At 37.4% G+C, this 21,286-nt stretch overlaps 1 protein-coding gene across 2 annotated transcripts in view; it reads left to right on the forward strand.

Annotated features, from left to right (window-relative positions):
• The first annotated feature begins 597 nt into the window (after positions 1 to 597).
• LOC129726804 (SPEG neighbor protein-like) overlaps positions 598 to 21,286 on the forward strand; it is a 224,920-nt gene continuing 204,231 nt past the window's right edge. Inside the window, exon 1 of one of the 2 annotated variants that reach the window (XM_055683924.1) lies at positions 598 to 2,079. The gene's annotated coding sequence lies outside the window, so the exon portion shown is untranslated. The remainder of the gene's footprint in view (positions 2,080 to 21,286) is intronic. The other variant, XM_055683923.1, reaches the window with a different exon arrangement.

A 21,286-nucleotide genomic window follows, 5' to 3' on the forward strand; every position in this document is an offset into this window, starting at 1 on the left:
ATGTCACAAAAAATCAACCACATTTCAATAACAAGAATAACCTGTTTAGAAATATAATTTTCAATTCTATCGTGAACCATGAAAATCGAATACCTACTTCACTCTTTATTTTGAAAGACGATAACTACAAACGTGGATAATAAACACATTATAGCCATCGTAACAATCCTCACCACCATACTGCTTCCGAACGATTTTTCACGGTTATGGTTTGTAATTTGCGCAATTGTTCCATGTAAAAAGTAAATCGAACTGTATAACTCGCGTTGCACGGTCGCCATATAATTGCAAGCAAGTTTAGCTATTAACCACCAGAGTGAGCATCGATTTCTTCTCCGACAGATCAAGTCTCAGTTTCCCCTCCAAATACAACTCTCTACAACTTAATTTCTCTCCGTACCCTGAATCATTTCGTCCCGTGTTGAAGTTCAAGAGCAAACGTCAACCACAACCGGCACCAGTGCGCATGTTCGGGACAATAGAGTCTCGTGATTTGACTAGTTCTCACCTCATCACCAGCGAAGTAGCCGGCAAACCGGTCGGTCTGCTGCTTAGGCTGCTAGGGTCGTGCGTTTCGTGACACAGCACTGAACCAGACTCAAGCTGGACCGGATGAATTCCGTTGCAGGCTTGTTGTCATCGAGGGCTCACTGAGAGCTGTTTGTCGCGTCTACGTTGAGAGAATCGAGAGGTGGTGATCCGTATTGTTGATTTTTTTTTTCATCCTCCTTCTGGTCCTCCAAGAGAGCAGCTTCGGGAGTTCTTGCCACTCTGCTTGGAATGATTGCTAATAAATTTTCCAGATTTTTAGTTCTGCCTTGACGTTGTTTCGGAGCGCTCGTGTGTGGGTCAACCGGTTTGCGTTTGAAGACGGTCAGACCAGAGTTAATTCTACCGTGCTGCCAACCTGTTCATGGTGTGGCATTCGCGCGATTTCAGATTCGCCACCCTCGGTGGGATGCTGTGCCGCAGGCTCTGAACTTGGATGGATTATTGTGGATTATTGTTGGTGGTTGAATGTTTTTTTAAAAAGATTGTAATTGGGAACAAATCGTTCTGTGTAGTGCTTGCAGAGGGGTTAATTAACATAAAGAAATCAGTTGATGAGCCGCTCGTTAGAATACCATTAGCGTAGGATGTTACTACGGTAAGAAGCGGGTATCTAGAGTGTAGCTTGAGCGGCTTCACAGGCAGTGTGTGGTGCGGTGACTGCTTCCTTTTGTGGTGGATAATTTGATGAGCGAAGTGGTCTTCTGTTGAGTAACATCGGTAGGATAATATTTATCAGGTGTGAGAGCACAACAAGAGAATTGCGAGAAGAACTACTGCGGCACGGGCTTTCCGTATCTGTGAAGCAACGATGCGTGTCCCAGCATAGAATGGAATAGCTAAAGGAAAATCGTAAATCTTCCCGCATGCATTAGGCTCTGGCACGGAGCAGTAACAGGATAAATCATGATCTGAAGCACGAAGGAGAAATTGTTTGCTTCAAGATTGGTAAGATTTCCCCCGGTGAAAATGTGAGACAGCAGAAATGAGCTCGTAAAGTGACATGACATAAAGTTCGTTGTGGGCTTCATAGATAAAATAACCCGAAAAGCCAGTCCCTTACGTAAAGTTGAAAAGGGTCTTTCGGTAGCTCTCCGGTGTGTGTGAAGAGAGCGCGATAAAAAAGTGTAATCATTGAAGAGCAATTTTAAAGGATCATACTGGCGGGAGTGATTTAGGGTGGTGGAAAAATTCAGTGTTTTCATCTTTCCGTCAGTTAGTTTTCACTCCTCGAAGGAAAGTATAAGGAAAACGAAGCGGGTGTTGATAAGCGGTGTCAATGATACTTCAGGTTTGTAGTAAATAAAACAGCTACCTGTCGTTCTCGTTGTTCCGAGCGAGTAGGTTGTTAAAACTAGGAAGGATTATAAATCCATCCAACCTACCGGAAGGCGTAAGCGGAAGTGAAACAAACCAGCAATTATTTAGAAAAAAGGCGGGTTAATAAGCTGTGAGTAGGGTCAGTGATTGCAATCCCCTTATACAACCTTTCTCCGAAATGGAAGGATCTCTCATCTGATTTTGTAACAGGTACGTATTTACTTGGCTTGTTTACGGCACCACAAACGAGTGCAAATAATTGGACCCTCAATAAAATATACATTTCATACACGTACCATATTGCAGGTGTTTTATTTGGATTATAACGTGAGATTTCGTTTACTTGATTTGTTCATCTAAAGGTTCTATCCTTCTTTGGCAGATATCCATTTAGCAGGTGAACCTTGCCGTCCCAATCCCAGATCCGTATCATATCCTTTCAATCAAGTCATGCTGGAAAGAACGAAATGGGTTCTCCACCAAAATACCATTAATCGTGGAGCAACGTACGACTCATACACTTTTTTGAAATTGAGCGGCATATTTTTCACGATAAAAAATTATTTCCGCAGTGGCTTTCATTTTCGGTCCCTCAGTCCCTGCTCGATATTGTGTTACGAGTATTGTGAACCCCGAAACCAGCATCGTGGGATCGCTGTGAAATGAGCATTTTCTAGGAAAGCGCCGCCACTTTGCCGCTTTCCTACCGCCGGGGCCCAGCTGCTCGTGAAGTGGCCTGCCAGTTGGAGCCAGCAGGTAGAGGGTAAAAAAGACTTGGTAAATACCCGAAGGCTATAACATTTTTACATCACACATTGTTAGCATGATTGTTTTGGGACCGTTATTTCATGGGTGCCGTCGCTTCACGATGAGGGACGATTTCATGGCTTTTATGTGGATCATCAAGAAATCAGATTTACTGGCTTTTGTGTCATTAACCGGTTGGCTGGTTGGTGGCATTGTGCAAATCATACAGTTTGAAAGCTTTTTGGTTATAGTTAGCTACGAAAGGCTGAAATGATTGGAAATAATCAGCCCGTATTCTCATATTTATATAGAAACGTATGTCGGTGGCAACAAAGCATGAAAACAACTGACTGGGAAACTTTTTTTTATTTCAAAACTAATCAACTCATTGCCATTGTCACTCAGATGATCATTAACACTTTCGTATCATCTTCACTTCACTTGTTTCAACCAGCTCATACTGTCACGAAGATGAGCAAGCTGGAATGAAGGCATTGTCAAGTGAACATGAAGGTGGCGTGATGTTTAGAGTAGCTCCAAGAGACATATGTTGTCTCTCAATTTAGGAATGGAGTGACAATCCGAGTAAGGGTTCGTTTTTTGCATTGGGGTGACTAATGGAGTCGTTGTCTGGAGTTAAGAATACAATCTTCTGGAAAATATTCTCTAATCCGTTCTCCACGTAGAGAAATTAATTTTTGCTACAGAATAATATATTCAATCTCTCATTTCTCGATAACAATAAGGTCAATTGATGCAAATTAAGTTTCAAATGAAAGATCGATCTAGTTAATAGTTTAACTATCAACGTTTGTTTAAAATACAATATTGTTCATTTTTGACGAAGATAGTTCGATGATAATTAAATATTATAACATAAAGAATAATGCTCCTTCATTCCTTTGAAAATCTTCAGCGCTTCCGCTAGTTTTTTTGAAAATCAAATGTCCCTTCTGAATAATATTTGATGCTTATTAAATGCTTTTTCAGGGGAGTCGGGGAGTACCTGCAAAGTTAGACAAGCGAGATGTCGTGGGCTCGAATCATAGTAGAAGCAGGCTATTTGGTTGTCAAATAACTTCAAAATGGATTTATTCACCGGCTACCTATCACAAACTCTCTCTTAAGCTGAATACTGACAGTACCCCTTTGTTGTCTTTTTTCTTCACAAATTAAGTCCCTCTTATGATAAATCTGGTAAGAGAAATATAACAGTTATAATAATAGTTAGGTAGGTATAATAGTTTTCCTCAGGGAACGGTAATTATGATGAGATATTGGCTGGAGAAACGAGAAACGAGTACCTACCAAGCTCACTATCCGACCATCAATGTATGCAGTCATGCGATTAACTCCCCTAGAAACCTGATCTTGATGACATATCTCTTCAGTGTTAGATAATGAAAAAAACGAATCGCGAGATCGCTTGTTGTTCGTAATATTTATTGTAGACTTTTGTTGTAAGTTGTAAGGACCTTTATTTAAAATTCTGTCATTTTCGTAGTTTCGCAAGACACAATAAAATTTCATTTTGCTACTCAGAAAAATACAACACGGTATCATGTAGCAACTTGGAAGGAAGAATCGAATTCTGCTCGTGTCAGATGGTAGCAGACAGTAAGAGTGCAACACTCTGTTGCGGGTTGCATCCTGCGGCTGTGACTAGGGGATACCAAGGATCTGCTCTGAGTTTGAAATGCTCCTGTGAGATCGAACTTTAATCGTTTTTCTTAAGACGTTTCAATATATATTTTCCAAAGCGAAGCAAGCAGGCTTCGGAAAAGTACTGCGGTGCGACACTTTACTACTTACTATAACAGTCTAATGAATGAGCTATTCATGAGAGCTCACATACAGCTAAATCTTACACAGGCACCAAAGCTGTCTTGTGTTACACCCGACAGCTCATTCTTGTGCATGTAATTTGTTCGTTCGGACATGACAGCCTAGTTTGTTTATATTGAGGATGTCCTGTTGTTTTGGCCAGCGCTGTTGACAGCTTGCTGCTCGGTTACGGCTGTCATCTTTGAACTGGCACTCCTTCGTTTCTCGCTGATGCCATAATCAAAACGAAGCAAACCGTTATATATATTTTCCCATTATTGATATTTTTATCCTCAAGCGGGAAAAACGTGTTTCGTACTGCCTCGCTTTCATTATAACATCGGCCTTTTTTTCTGTTGAAATAACTTAGTGTTGGTGGATGTTTTAAATCAGTGCCATCGAGCTGTAATTTCTGCATTTCATTTCTGTTTCTGCATATTCTGTTTTCATTTATGCATATCTTCTTACGTGTGGAGGGCATAATAATTGTTTTCAAAGGATTTATGGATGGACCCTCAATTATGCACCTTTTCAGAGCGAATTTTTTAGCAGATTGCATCCGGTTTGTTTTATTACTATATCGTCAGTAAAACCGATCACCTCTAAGCTCTTTTCGGTCATTATTTTAAGTAGATGATGTCAACTAATGATCAAAGCTGTAGCGAGAAAATTCATCCCTTGGGGACATCCTTTAGTTGTTTTTTTCTTCAGGTATGTGCCCCCAAGTTGAGCTGTGCTTTCCTGATTTTTTAGCATGCTTCATCGGCTTTACTTTCGTGAATCATAATCACTTGACAGCCCGCTCGGATTTGTGCCGAAGGATGTCACGCTGTAAAGGCTGTAATTAGCGACAGCTTGGATGAACCAACAGACATAGCAAATGAAAAATAACAACTCGTTTGGCATAGCATTTGTGGGTTGTTGTCAGTGACTGTCGGGCTGTGTACCGAACGTATGGGGAACGCAGGAAGAGCTTTGCAGTACAATGAGTGCCGAATTAGTTTAAAATTTGCTAAACGGAAAGACAGTACTTTTCAGAAGACTAAAAGCAAGCGTTTTCCACGAAAAGTGAGCATCATTTTTGGATAAGAATTTGATATTATTAATGAAACCTACGTCATGTCATTGAAAACATGCGATCATGTCTTGGATACGCGCCATCTACTTATTTTTTCAATTTTGAAAATGATGTAGGGTAGGTGAGTAGTTATGGAAAATGCACCAGTTATGGCTATATCGCATAAGCGCAATGGTAGCAGTTATGGCAATACTCCAGGTTAACTCCATAAGCTATAACTGGTAAATTTTTCAGGTATTGCAATAACTGGTGCTCCACTCCTACGTATTGTTCAGCGACGAGAATATTTATTCTGAAGTATGTAGTGCGAGCGATAGTGATGATGATGTAACGTCTCAAACCTCGTTTTTACTTGAAAACGCGTTGCGGTACCAACTTTGGAAGTCCATAGTCTATGATTGAAATATAACGTTACTAAATCTTCATATATGTTTTGACATTACGACAAAAATGTTTATATTTTTTCCAAATTTTTCAATGCTTAACCCTCTAGTGCCCAAATTAATTTTTAGACGCACTTCGAAAAAATCACTATGAAGCTTCATAAACATTTTTTAAATTCTTATTGAAGCTTTTTAGAGGTTCAACTGAAGACCGCCTAAAGGCGGCACTGGGCACTAGAGGGTTAAGATCAGCATTCTCCACAAATGTTTTCAAATAGTTACTTTTGAAAACAAAATCATTAAAAATTTTATTATAGAATGCAACCAGCTATCCAAACATTCAGTGACTCTGGAACTCAACAGAATGGTTCCGAACCAACAAAATTTGATGCTGAGCCTTCTTTTGCTAAGATTTTTCATTTCCTTGTATTTTCGCAAATCTGTATTTCCTCGTTAAACAAATATTCACACATTCAATAATAGCATGAATTTATGTATGAAACACCGATGGACTGTGGCCTATTGTTATGGCTCTATTGATTCCAGGGCCAAACACCTCAGCTCCAGTATTTTCACCCATTTTGACGTGAGACAACGTCTTTGTTTCCTATACTGGATACTGGTATGCATTCTGTAAAATTGGAAATGGAACTGGCAAATGTTGCATCAGATTTTAAACGATAATAACATCATAACAATAACCAATAAGTTGATTGATAGATAAAATGTTGAACAATTTAGTAATATGCTAGTTATCATTAATTTTCCATTGCAAAGCGGTAAAAATCGATAAAAAGTGTCAAGGACAAATTTACAATGTACTATTAACATACGAGCGTTCTCAGCACAGACGACATGAATAGACACCATTCATTATCTGTGATATTCTCTGGATCAATATAAAAAAATAAAAATGACAGTGTCTCCCCGTTCCAATAGGTCAAATAATGTATGCTGCTATGAACCTAGACTGATTTGATGTCTCGAAGGTAAAGGTTTTCCGAAAAGTTTGAAACAACCCCTTGTCTTGAACAATTTCTGACCCTGCTGTTAGAGCGTAACAGAAACTGATGTTTTGAAAGAAAGCATGCTGGTAAAAGCAACAGTAACGTAGAGTATATGTGGAGCAGAGCGTGCAATCAAAACTGCAATCCTGCTGCTGATGGTAATAAAAAGTTTATCTCATGAATTTGATTATCATAAAAACCATAAATTACACAACAAGAATCGAACATTTTCGCAACGGTTATAAGTTATTTTTTGCCTTTCTCCTAGAAAGGTATAGCAATCACTTGCAAAACCGAAGATATAAAAGTGCTCCAAAGGGCCGAATGGCATATATCACTCGACTCAGCTCGACGAGCTGAGCATTTTCTCTGTGTGTGTGTGTGTGTGTGTGTGTGTGTGTGTGTGTGTGTGTGTATGTGTGTGTGTGTATGTGCAGAATTTTTTTCTCACACACTTTTCTCAGAGATGGCTGGACCGATTTTCATGAAATTAATTGCAAATGAAAGGTCTTGTTCTCTCATAAGACCCTATTAAATTTTATTGTAAGCGGATTTTTAGTTTAGAGGTTATGTATCAAAATGTAAAAATCATGAAACATCATTATCTCTAAAACCACACAACCGATTTGAACAAAATTGATTTCAAATGAACGAGCTACCTTGAAAACCCTTAACTTTTGAATTTTATAAAGATTGAAATAGTGGCTCAAAAGTTACGAAAAAAACGTGTTCTAAAGACAGTTTAATCTCACTCATGTTTCTCAGAGATGGCTAGACTGATTTTCATAAAATCAGTGTCAAATGGAAGGTTTAGTTGCCTCATAAGACCTTATTTTGCAATCGGACTATTACTTTGACTGTTATGTTTAAAAAAGTGAAATCCAACTTTGAAAAGGAACACATTCCGAAGACTACTTGGACTCACTCACTTTTCTCAGAAATGGCTGAACCGATTTCCACAAAATTAGTGTCAAATGAAAAAACTAGCTGCCTCATAACACCCTATTGAATTTTACTGTAATCGAACAATATCTTCGTCTGTAATGTACCGAAATATGAAAATCACGAAACTCCATTATCTCAGAAACTACACAACCGATTTGATTAATATTATTATCAGATGAGCGGGCTTGTTAAGCGTTAACTGATGAATTATGATTATACACGTGGTTTCGAAGTTTGGCTGCCCAATACGCTCCTATTTCATTTGATTATAATCGAACTTAAGTAATCGTTATTAAATTGTTAATAAAACAACGAAAGTCTATTATCTCAAAAATTACATGACTTATTTGAACATAACTAGTGTCATACGAACGAGTCATCTCTCAAACTTACAAATAACAATTTTCATAACAATTTGATATGTGGCTCAAAAGTTATGGAAAGAAAAGAAATTCAAAGATTATTTAAAACGATACCTGCTTTGATCGATATTTGTGACCTCAAAATAATTTAAATGCGGTATCGTACTATTTGAACGTTCCAAATTCGTTGATTCCTTGCGATGTGTTTAAAGTCTGCAAATACACGGAGAATCGGCCATAGGTTATGATCAAAGTCAAATAACAAATCGTTTGAAATGATTGGTTTGATCGAAATGGCAACATTCTCGACTTTTGGCTTCTGTACATCGCCTTTATTCTGAATATATTCATATTGGGTGGTATCGGTCATTTTCAGCAGATTTTCTGGCATCAATCTGACACCGGAAATACTTATATTGGGAGGTATTTAGTTATTTTGGTTGTTTTTCAGAAATTAAAAGTGGTTGTCTTTAAATTCAAAATAGTGTCCAGGGTCAATGTTTGGTTTCTATGCATCATCTCGATAACCATATTGAGTATTATTCGGTTATTTTCGACTGTTTCCTAGAAATTGCCATTGAACAATTCAAAATGGTGCCTGATTGGTTATTTTAGGCTGTTTTTCACAAACCGGAAGTCGCCGTCCTGGATTTCAAAATGGTATTTAATATATTTTCTGGCCTCTGAGCGTCATTCTGATTGAAAAAACACCCATATTGGGTATTATTCGATCATTTTCGGCTGTTTCCCAGGAACCGGAAGTCGCCAACCTAGAATCCAAAATGGGTTCTGTGGTCGATTTCAGCTGCTGTGTATCATTCTAGTTCCGGAGATACTCATGTTCGGCGGAAATCGGCCATTTTTGGCTGTTTTCCAGAAACCAGAAGTTGCCATCCTACAATTCATAGTGGTGTCTGAAGTCAATTTTTAGCTTCTTGCAAAATTCTGGCTCCGGAGAAACTCATATTGGGTGGTATTTGGTCATTTTCAGCTGTTATTCAGAAACCGGAAGTCGCCATCGTAGAATTCAAAATGGTATCTGTGGTCGATTTGACCTCCTGTGTATCATTCTAGATCCGGATATTATTACATTGGGTGGAAATCGGCCATTTTTGGCTGTTTTCCAGAAACCGTATGTTGCCATCTTACAATCCAAAATGTTGCCTGAGGTCAATTATGGAACATATTGGTTACCACTGAAAACTTTCAATCACCAAATATGGTTCCATTTAGTTGATTAGCTCGCGAGATGTGCAGAAACTTGTGCAGAAACATGTGCTTTCAGAAGAGGGAGGGGCGTCGAACCATCATGCACATATTTGTTACCTCTAAAAATATTCACCTGCCAAATTTGGTTCCATTCAGTTGGTTAGTTCTCAGGATGTGCAGAAATCTGTGTTTCATTTGTACGGCAGTCCTCCCTTCTAAAAGAAGGAGGGGTGTCAAAACATTATGAACATATTTTTTACCACTAAAAACATTTACCTGCCAAATTTGGTTCCATTTAGTTGATTAGTTTCCGAGATAGGCAGAAATTTGTGTTTCATTTGTATGACCCCTCCCTTCCAGAAGAATAGCCAGCCTATACATCAGAGAGACGCAAAGACACTCACCGTTAAGGCAACTGTCAACATCAAAACGGGCGAGCGGTATAATTTAACATTGCCGTTATCCGTTTTGATGTTGACAGTTGCCTTAACGGTGAGTGTCTTGTCATTTCTCTAGTATATAGGTTCACTACAGAAGAAGGAGGGATCTCAAACTATCATAGGAACCTTTGTCGGCACCAAAAACCCATACATACAAATTTCCACTCCGATCGGTTTGGTAGTTTTCGAGCCTATATGGATCCGACAGACAGACAGACCGGACTGCATTTTTATATGTATAGATTTCAACATCAATTTTTTAGAACCTTAAGAGTGAATATACATTTATTGGATTGAAGCGTTCTTGTAAATCTATTTTCATAAATAATAAGTTTGAATGAGAAAGGCTGGGTCTGACCGCTAGGTGGATTAATTTAGGTTTTTTTTTTCGATATTCACTAAATAATGGTGACCAACATAATATCCAACGAGTAAGTTCCTAAAAATATTAATTTATAGAAGAGTAAGAGCTGGCGAGTGCTTATGACCTTTTCGTCTATATATTTACTTAGATCTATTAAGAATGGTTTTTTATATACTTCGTAATACGGTGAATGTAATTGCACTACAGGCACAACATCACCAAGCGCTAAATAAGCTCTTTATAAATATATTCCTGAAAGAAAGAAGGGGAGGTTGAGAATTAAAATACGTAAATCACTGAACAAACGAATTTATTGTGTCTGTAATTACAGTAATTACAGTGTTTAGTCCCACGTCACCATTTCTTAAAACCCTAGGTCTGTATACCTTGTAGTATTTGATCCATCGGTGTAAAACACAACAGAACCTGTAGGCAAACTCGGCCCTCCTGACTCCATTCATAGCGTCTTGATTTAACTACTTGACTTGGAAGGAAATGTCATAGTGTCATAGTTGTCTTCGTTGTCTTCCAAACTTCTCTTTTTTTTTTCCTGTATGGACTTCCTCACTGCGACCAGAATCGTAGATCTATTGTGAGATATGCCCGGGTGTCTGTTGTATCCCGCACTTCTGTTAATAGCAATACCTCTATTGAGAAGTGGCATGCTTATTATTATTGTTCATCGGTGCTTGTGTGTAATGTGCTACTCTTCCTTTACACGCTTACTGTTCTACTATACCGATACTCGTTCCTCTTGCCAAATATCACCAATTATAATTCCCTGGAGAAGTTTCATCGTGCGTCCTTCTGGCCAGTTTTATTGATAAGAGGGACTTATTTTTTGTTAAGAGGAAGTCACGCAAAGGTATTTGTAGATGTCATCGTAGAGGAAGGGTAACTGGTGGGGAGCCTGAGAATAAACCCATGCTTAAGTCTTTTTTTTTTTGACATCGGATGGCCAGGTTCTACTAAGATTCGAACCCACGACCATCCGCTTGACAAAGCGGACTCTGTAACCTTGCGGCTACGCAGCTCCCCTCTTCTCTTGTTTAACATAAAAATTCAGTCTGAATTCCTTAAGGATCCTAAGGGTTTTCTAAGCGTCTCACCAGGCTACCATCTGAGATCTTATTATATCGTTTAAATAGGAAAGTACATTTCGGAGCCTGCTGCTTTACATATTTGTGTGAAAGGAGCATTTAAAGAAGGACTTCAAAAGCAGCTGATGGTGTACTTTAACAGTTTTAGAAGGATTAACATTCAAACCGTCTTTTTTCTTTTAAAGTTAATTTGAGCTCAGTTTGTAGCCGATTAGATATCGTGTCATCGAACATCACACGAACTATTATAGCCTGCGTATCCATCCACCCCATATCTGTTAGCCTTTAAAGGAGTTCGTCTACAACTAAGGACCACAATAAGGGTGAAAATACTCCCTTTTGATAATTGGATCTGATATTTAGCTGCGCACCTCCAAGATCAGCAGAAATTTCTTGATCTCTCAGCATAACCTTTGTCCATTCAATAATACAGTTATCCAGGCCCCTTGCTTCCATTGCGCAACGCGTTGAGCTATAGGATGCATTATTAAAGGCTCCTTCTATATCGAGAAAAGCAACCAGAGCTATTTCTTTGGCTTGAAAGGATTTCTCGATTTTGTTAACTTACGTTGTTATTGTAGATTTAACCGATTGGTAAGCAAAATGATTTTTGATCAATGGAAACTTGACTAAGATTGCTGACTTTTTTCCATTGTTTTTAATAGAACAGAAGAGAGACTGATGGGTCTAAAGGCTTTGGGAGTCGTTTTGTTTATTTTACCCACTTTAGGAATAAAGACAACTCAAACCTTTCTCCAGGCTTTTGGTAGGGGAACAACGGGCAAGACGGTCACCCTAAGGAAATCATTCATTATTCTGCTCAAAACACAACATTGCAACCAACTATATTCATAATATTCGACATTGACTAGTGCTTTTCATAAAATAATGCAAACCTTTTCTTTTTAGAGTGATTTTATATTAATTTTCACTAAAATAAAAACAGTCTTGAAAAACCACTATTTCACAACGTGCATATGAAACGGACCAGCTGTGATGGTAAGACGGCCCTATGAAAGACTATAGAGATTTTTTTTTCTATACGGGACGACGCGCTGCGCAAAATAACACGTGTTTAAAGCTTACCGTCCGCTGCGCAAATGGAATCATTCACATCATTTACATGTAGCATATTTACAGGTTTTAACAACGTTTCTAATGATGATTTTTATTTCGAATGAGAGTTAATGACTTTAAGTATCATCTCACGTGCTAAGAATACTGAAAGAATCAATATTAAATGGTGCTATCGTCGTTTTCTCAGACTGCCCATTTTGCGAACACAACGACTGACCGTCTTGCCCAAGAGGCAAACAATTTTTTGGATCGATGTGATTTCCAAAAAAATCATATTTTCACTAAACTATCTTCACCCACATGTTTCAAATATGCTTAATTTTTCCAATGTCATTGAAAACTGTATTTTTCTGAAGTTTTACCGCAGCAGAAGCTTAAATTCGGCACGGCAAAAACTACATCACATTGCTTTGCTGTTGAGGGTGAGCTTATTTTTATTATTTCTCAAATAACTAACTATTGTTTCAATCTACATAATATCTCGAAACTCCCAGAATGCTGTTGGTATGTAACTGGCATAAATGATTTGTGTCAATTTCAATGGTTTATATAGAAATGAGCAACGGACCATTTTGCCCGCTCTGTCCGTGCTGCCCGTTGTTCCCCTATGTAACTCATGGTAACACTGGCTTTGAAGAGCTCAGTAAACTGGGGGATGAGAGCTTGTTTTCCTTGATGAAGTAGTGCTGAAAAGATTTCATCTTTTCCAGCAAATTTGTAAGGCTGAAAAGAACTCAATGCCCATTCCACCCTACCAGGCATGAAGATTTCACAGGCTTTAAGACAGACTTGAGTTGACCAAAGTTCTGCCTCATCTGAGTCCTGTACTTCACCGGATATGGGTGTTGACCCTGGAAAATGAGTTCTCATCATTATTCCGGAGTTTCAGCGGAATTAACTGTGAAACTGCCGTCCTCTTTTTTAACATTACCAAGACCATTTGAATGACCTTTTGAAAGAATTTTGTGCAGCCCCGCAGCTGTTGGAGCGTTATTGATCTCTTCGCAGACCCGCAGACCTCCAGTCTTGTCATTTGGTACGCCTCAATTCTCTGTTGTATGCAGTCAGGGTTTTTTTATAGTGATCTCAGATCAAAGTGACATTTGCTCGATTGAACAATTGTCTAGATTTTTCCCTCAATCCTGCCAGTTTCTCATTTCACCAAAGGACTTTTTTGCTCGATGATCTATGTTGAATAGGACAACTAGCTTGATATGATTAAATCATTTTATAAAATATGTTTGCCTCGCAGTTGCTGAAATTTTACAAGTAATAACTGAATGAGTGAGAAATTCTTGATATGTCAAGACATGCAATGTTAATAATATATATGATTGCTAAAATGTTAACGTTATTTCGATGTGTTCAATGAATGTCAATCGATTAGGTAGCCTTCGTGTTGAATAATTTGTGTTCATATTTGTAGTCCGCCTGTCACAGGAATACTAAGATAAATAATTCGTTTAAATCATGAAAACTTCAGGTTCTAAATAATGGGAATTCCTATCCTAACGCGTCTTGTCCAATGTCACATTTAACAATCGTGTCTCCCCAGTGTACACACAAGCCTCACGTCTGGTTGCGGTGGCTTTTTATTACCTACTAATCCTAGCCTTAGATAAGCGGTTGCGGTTATGTCTGACAGGGATGCTCCCAGAACGACCGCAAATACAACGCCATTATTGGTTCATGTTAGGAGGCAGCAGCTGATTTGTTTCTCGTCGGAGATTGTGATATTCCACTAGCTACGACGATCAATAAACTAAATTGTGATGTGTTCTTTTATAAATAATTCCAAGCGGTATCGTCATCAATGCTTGTGTTTTTAATGCATAAGGCTTCTCAATTAGCCAATTATTATTTGGGAGTTTTTAGTAGAATATAGACCTGTGAAGAAAAATTTCTAATGCCAATGAGGTTACACTTAATATAAAAGCGTTGTTGGTTTCAGTATTATCAACATAAAAATGAAAATCATTTGCCGCTTGCAATTCTGCTCAAAAAACATTCCCCCGGTGTTGATTTACGAACAGAAACAAAGCGAAGCGACAGCTGTGACAAAAGAGCAATCGACTAAAGTACTGCATTCTTATCTTTTTGAGATGCAGCTTTGCCGTCCAGCGAGTGACGAGAATGCGCTCCATTTCAGTGTTTGTTGAGGCAGAAAGAAAACAAAGCCGTAGCTTGAAAAGCTGCTTTTCTCGTATTATCGAATTCCGCTAAATTGTACGAGATAAGAGGATTATATGGCTTAACTAAATCCACGGCCACGGTCTATTTGATGCCCTACCGCGATGTTTTCTTCGAACTGGCACCCTTTCGATTATTTGACAAAAGCCTTGACATTGCTTTTTCTATCATTCAGTACAGTCATTGAGCGGAACGATAACAAAATCAAATACACTAAAGTCGCTTTCTGGGTGTATTTTTTTTTCACGTGCCTTTGTGGATTTTTTTCAGCATTTCGCAATAGACGCTTTTCGTGGACTTTGTATGTTGTAATGTATGTTATGTTACAATAATCTCAACGAATGAAATTTTAGACAAATAAAGTATATTGAAATTCAGTTTCAGATCAAAAACACTATAAAGGTTACACTATTTTTTTTTTTAAACTTCACTTGAAAGCTATAGCAAAGATTGTAAACAACTTGAGGATTGGAAAGCTTGAGAAAAAGTATGTTGAAAAAATTCTTACGTAGCCAAAACATTACTTCGAAGTTCTAAAAAAGCCCATAACCGTATTAAAAACAAAATTAGCACAAAGCTAACACAGCATTCAGGCATTGTTCAGACAAGAATGAGTGAAAATTAGATTCGACCGATACAAAACTGAAATTCAGCGATTCGAACAAGGTGCTATCTAACGTCACTAGGTTTCGAAACTCAGACAACTAACGAACAACGGTACCAACTGTGTGCTCGCCATTAATTCCAAATGTAGCCATCCAAGCCATTTCAATGGTAATAATTGCTGCTATTCTAGACCTCGAGCCTCGTTTTGGGGCATGCTGGGGAAATTTCAGCTCTTTCTTCAGTGCACACAAACGGAGGAACAATTCAACCTATTTGGAAGTAGTTTTCACTATAATTAAGTTTGGCTGACAAAATCCCCTCTGCCGAACGTGGGGAATGTGAACACCTTGCACACAATCACCAGAAAAAAAGTTACTTGTTTTAACCTTTTGCCATACAAGCAGCGCCCGGTCCGGCTGGGGATCGAAAATGTCAGAACTTTTTGACCGACTTGATCAGAGGGACGGACGTGCAAAAACTTTGGCTTTCATTATTCTCGTAATCGGGAAAAAAATCTTTACGAGTGAGGATGAGTGGAAAAGCAAACACTAACGTACCTTCTCATCGTAGGAGGTCAATATTGGTACGATTTCTGATCAGTATCCCGTTGACACTGACCGGAAAAAGAAAACTAGCTAGCCAACGAGTCGCCGAGCTTGGCTCGAGTGGCATTGCAAAAAGTTCCCTGCGTGCTGTTTGATGCGTTTCCGTACCGAACTCGATACAATTTGCACACTGTTAGCGGTACCGTATGCACCGACATTGGGTTGGGTTGTTTGTGAAAGTGACCAACATTTATCATCTAACTATATTGTTTCTATAGCCGTTCCCATAAAATTAATTATATATTCATATATTTTATTAGTACTGTTTCCAGAGGAAATGTTAGGATAGATTAAATAAATATTCTGCCGCATCCGGTGTGATAACTTGCAATGAAGAATTCATGGGTAGCTCTATTGGTATAGTACATGCAAGTGCAAATTCTCTATTCTGCTTTTTCGCTTCACAAAAGATGCTGTGCACTGGGGATGTGCCAGAGAGTTGTCCAGATTCTGACGTCTCTGTGCGTCTATTAGATCGGGTTCCTTGTATACATCTGTATGTATGGGAGAGTACTTGAGCAAATCGTACCTTTCATTGTGTCACTTTACTTATTTTTCTAAGCACCTTTATCTCTCAGGTGCCATTGTGGAGTGGTTCTACTTGTGTGGTGCATGACACCCTCGGACAACTACCATTGAGGAGGTTGGAAAACACACAACTATCTATTTCTCTTCATTGCCAGAAGCTTCCGAGGGTTTTGCATTTGAATAATATACGATTTTCATTGTACAGAGAGCACGATAACATGATCTTACGTTACGTTCTGTCGTTTGAAATTGTAATAAAATCATATGAAAGTAATCGTGTTCGCTATCAGTTGACTGGCTATTACCATTTCAAATTTCATAAAGTAATTTCTAAGAGCAAGCGTGTAGTCCTACGCAGATTTTTTTTAATCAATTTACACAAATTGATTTTAAATTGTGTTTTCCAATTTATTTCAGTTGGATTGTCTGTTCGTTTGATGTGCAGATTCTATTTCAACTCTGTTCCAATTTCGTTATGAGTAAAGGAATTTCAATCAGAAATTACCCCCAAGAGTGCACCGATAAATATTATAAATACTTGGTGAGCTATGACCTACCCTAAATGTTTTTATATACGCGTCACTGGAACCCACCCTTGCTCCATTCTAGTCCCATTCTCTTCCACCTACAACCAACAAACGGCAAGAATTCGTTTAAACCTTGGATTCGGATTCCGCATTTGGACCTCAATTGAGACTTGCACACGGAAGCGTAAATCAAACACTGTGATTGTGCGGACCACCATAACGTCGATGACGTATACGATAAATTCATCATAGCTCTTTTATGAAGTACTCCTTTTTGGGAACATCTTCTCAAATTTTCATAAGGATTTGAGCGATAGGCAGAACGTTAGAGTGATTTGGAGCACGTGGTTGTCTCGGAATGATGTTTGAAAGAATGGCTTTGTCGTGTCCGCGATTGCCGAAAAACTGCTCGAAGAATTTCCTCATGTTTTTGTTAAATATTCGTTGTTAAAGTTATCAGTTTATTTTTTCATGCGAAAATTTTAACCTAGCGGATTTTTATTTCAAATACAACTCTTAGCTTATTGATTTTTAATTTTTCTTTAACGTTAAAAAAAAATATATTTTATTTTGGAGTTTATATTCAAACAAACCGTTTTGGCTCTAAAAATATTTGTAATTATCATCTAAAAATAGCATTTTTCAATAGCTTCTCAAAAATAAGTCGTATTCCAAAAAATAAACCAATAGCACAAAATGGCATCTTCTGCCCATAGAAACGTCTAGGCGAAGTTAGCCAAATCATGAATGGTCGACTAAATTGGTTGCCCGTTATATGAAAACGGTCATTCAACTCTCAACGAATGCAATTATATGAGTTTGATGATTTCAGTTAAACTGCTGAGCTTCCATCGTTAACACTGCTTCTTAAAAAAGGGTTTTGGGGAGAAGGCCTAAGGAACTAATAATCGGAATTTTCATGAACAAATGCTTTTGTTTTGTTGTTGAAGGACCTAACTATAACAAAATTTTAAATTATTGCATTATACATTACAAAACATGTTATTTCGAGCGAAAAGTTATGCAACCCCTTTATGCATTATTTGTACAATTTTGCATTTTTTGGGTACATTGATGATTTTTGTAGCAAACAATTTCAGGTTCAGAAGTAATTTAACATATTCTCTCGAAATTTTTGGTTCTATAAAATTTTAATATTCGCAGATATTTGATCTTGATGAAAAGTTTTAAATTATGGGGTTTTTTTTTCAGAATGATATGAATTATCGTTCTGGTATACTTTCGGAATTTCTATATTAAATTTTTATTTCAAGTATTTTTATTATTTGTTTTATTGAGTTTGTTCTACACCAAATAACGAACTTTTCCATACTGTGAAAGAAAATTAATACGTTTCGGGTAACTGCTCCATTATTCATATCATAAAGCCGATATTCACGAAGAATGCACGGATTAAACACTCAATTTTCATGAAATCATTGCACAAATAAACTAAATATGCTTACGTGCTCTTACGTTCAACATTGTATATTTAGTGAAATTAGCTTGATTTATCCTGAATTTTGTAAAATAAACCATTTTTCACAACGCTTCCATATCCATCTCAAAACTTGAATCGCTGCTCAATTATTCATCTCACGACGCCCACATATTCATCACACTGTTAATTATGAATGAATCTCATTATCATGAATGAACGTAGCCGCAGACCGTCGTAGTAGGTTACTTAGATATCCGCTGTAGTTGTTTACGTGCAAAATTCGTAACCTAGGTAACCACTGCCGTGCTATCGATTTATGTCAATTATGCCGGAATAATTCAACATTTTCAGTATGTTTTTTTCGTATTAACAGAAACTGATTTGCAACTTTTGATTTCTTCAACGCAGTGAAAACAGATGAAAATACATACAGTTGAAATTTAGTAATTGTAGTAATTCATCTCATATATTTCTGGTAACTCAAGCTTGTCTTAGGAAATTTGAGGTGTACATTTCAAAGATTAAAGTATTCTTAGTGTAGTGAGTGATTTTGTTTAGTGATTAAAATAAAAAGTGGTCCGCTAGTGATGAAAAAATTTTGGTTGGCTGCTGGACGAGTCCCGTTGTAGCCGTATAGAACAATGCGCGGATTTTGTTTTCTGGGGTGGGTGATTGAATTAAATGAGTTTTGGAGTGCAGATGCCCGACTATAATATCAAATATAGAGCTTTTAAGTGAGTTTTTGAAGATTATAGTTTATGAGGAATCTAAAGTGAACTATGAAGAATCCATTCCATGGATTAGCAGATTGGTTTAAAAAGAGAACATGCGTTTTTTCCCATCTTCAATTGTGTTTCCATCGTGTATGAGATGAATATATGGGCTTAGATGAATAATGGAGCAGTTCCCCTGTTTTTATTTTATTTCATACAGGTTTTAATATGATTTGCGTTCGTTTCTTCAGTTTTTATAGAAACTAGGCTTTAAAAATTTAATTTTGTTTTATGTTTTTTTATCCATTTCAATTGAGGCAAAAACTCAACTGCCTAATTTTTGTCCGAAATTTATTTCAGATGCGTTGTTCTTAGTCAAAAAACAGAATTAAAAATGTGATCATGTTCAATCACAAACCGCAAATCGGTGCTGATCGATTATTTCCGGTTTTTCTAAAACTCTGCACAGTTGCTACTTTCTGATGAAGAGGTCAATTTATGATATCTGCTCTTCATATTGACTCACGACCAGCCTTCAAAAAAGTACAGCCTTTTTCCTACTGTCATTTTAGAGGAGTATTTACTGCTGGCGATTATATTCTACACTCATCCAAGTTAGCTGTTCGCACATGTTTGTTCCCATCGGATGTCTAACGGCTGTCGTAGTACAGTACATTTCCTAAGGCTGCTCACTACTGCTGTTTGGAAAGGGCCTAATCGAAAATGTGTAAAAATGAATAAAAACGGAAACGTTTTGTTTGATTGAACTGGTGTCCTTGGTAAGGTTGTTTTGGTTCTAGAAAAAATATACACATTGTAGAAAAATTTATATGAATTGTCCCAAAATATTCAGTATGTCAAAAATTACCATTTTGAAAAAGCTTATTTATTTTTAAACCAATAAAGCAAAGTTTACTACTATCTTTCAGAATTTGGTGCTGGTAGAATGAACTCCAAAAAGTTAAAATTTTCAAAATGAACTATTTTTTTATCAGAGCCGAAATGGTTTATTTCATCGATTTGGTCTGATTTCAATTGACTTCTGGGGAGCGTTAATTAATTATTGTTGCTTATTTTTTCGATCATCTTCAGACTTTATAATTGTACTAACGTGGTGTATAATGAACTGTGTGGGGTTAGTTCCAACACAGAGTAAGAAAGAAAACAGCGGTCACGAAGTTGGCGCAAAACGCTATAGAGTATAGGAAAGAATTCGATTTTGCTCGAACACACAAGAAGCAAGCCGGGTAGCAGCAGAAGCTCTCCCACATAGTACTGCGAGAGAAACGAGCTGTGAACCTTCTACAGGGTGCAATTAGTTTCCGCCGGGCGCACTGTGAAGAATAAAAGTAAAGAATCCTCCGAAGAAAGCACAGATTTGATTGTAAGATTATTTTCTTCTTTTAAGACTATAACAAAACGTATTTGTTTGGGATTGTAATTTTATTTTCTAATCTTTATTAATTGTTTTTTTTTTGTATTGAAACAGTCTGAAGATAGGTGAAAGAATAAATAGACCAAAACGTAACAAATTGTGTAAATAATCAATAAAAGCTCACAGAATGTCAATTGAAATTTGACCAAATATACCACATGGTGATCAAAGCCTGTCTTCAGCAAAACTGTAGGGAGAATATTTGTGGTTCCAAAAAATACGCCTTAAAAAAAATTTTTTTTTGACGTGGGACTACGTTTTTGTTTTCTATATTGGTATGCATTTTGTAAAACTGGAAATGAAACTGGCAAATGTTGCGTCATATTTTAAACGTTAATAACAGCAAAACCTTGTGCCGTGTTAAATAAATTATAGATGAAGAAAAAAAAAACAGCAAAACCACATATGTTATAACCAATATGTTGTTTAGTAGATAAAATGTTGAACAATTTTATGATACGCTAGTTATCATTATTTTTTCATTGCAAAGCAGTCGATGGAAAGTGTCAAGGACAAATTGACGCGAACAATTAACCAATCACATGCGAGCATTCCTAGCACAGAAGACATGAATAGACACCATTCATTCCCTGTGATATTCTCTGTATCAATATAAAAAAAAAGGACAGAGTCTCCTCGTCCCAATAGGTCAAATTTTGTTTGCTTCCATGAACCTAGACTAATTTGATGTCTCGAAAGTAAAGGATTTTCGAAAAGTTTGAAACAACCCCTTTCCTTGAACAATTTCTGACCCTGCTGTTAGAGCGTAATAGAAACTGATGTCTTGAAAGAAAACATGCTAGTGAAAGCAACGGTACCGTAGAGTGTATGTGGAG

This window comes from Wyeomyia smithii, chromosome 3 (genome assembly GCF_029784165.1).
Source record: "Wyeomyia smithii strain HCP4-BCI-WySm-NY-G18 chromosome 3, ASM2978416v1, whole genome shotgun sequence".
Classification (NCBI taxonomy): Eukaryota; Metazoa; Arthropoda; class Insecta; order Diptera; family Culicidae; genus Wyeomyia; species Wyeomyia smithii.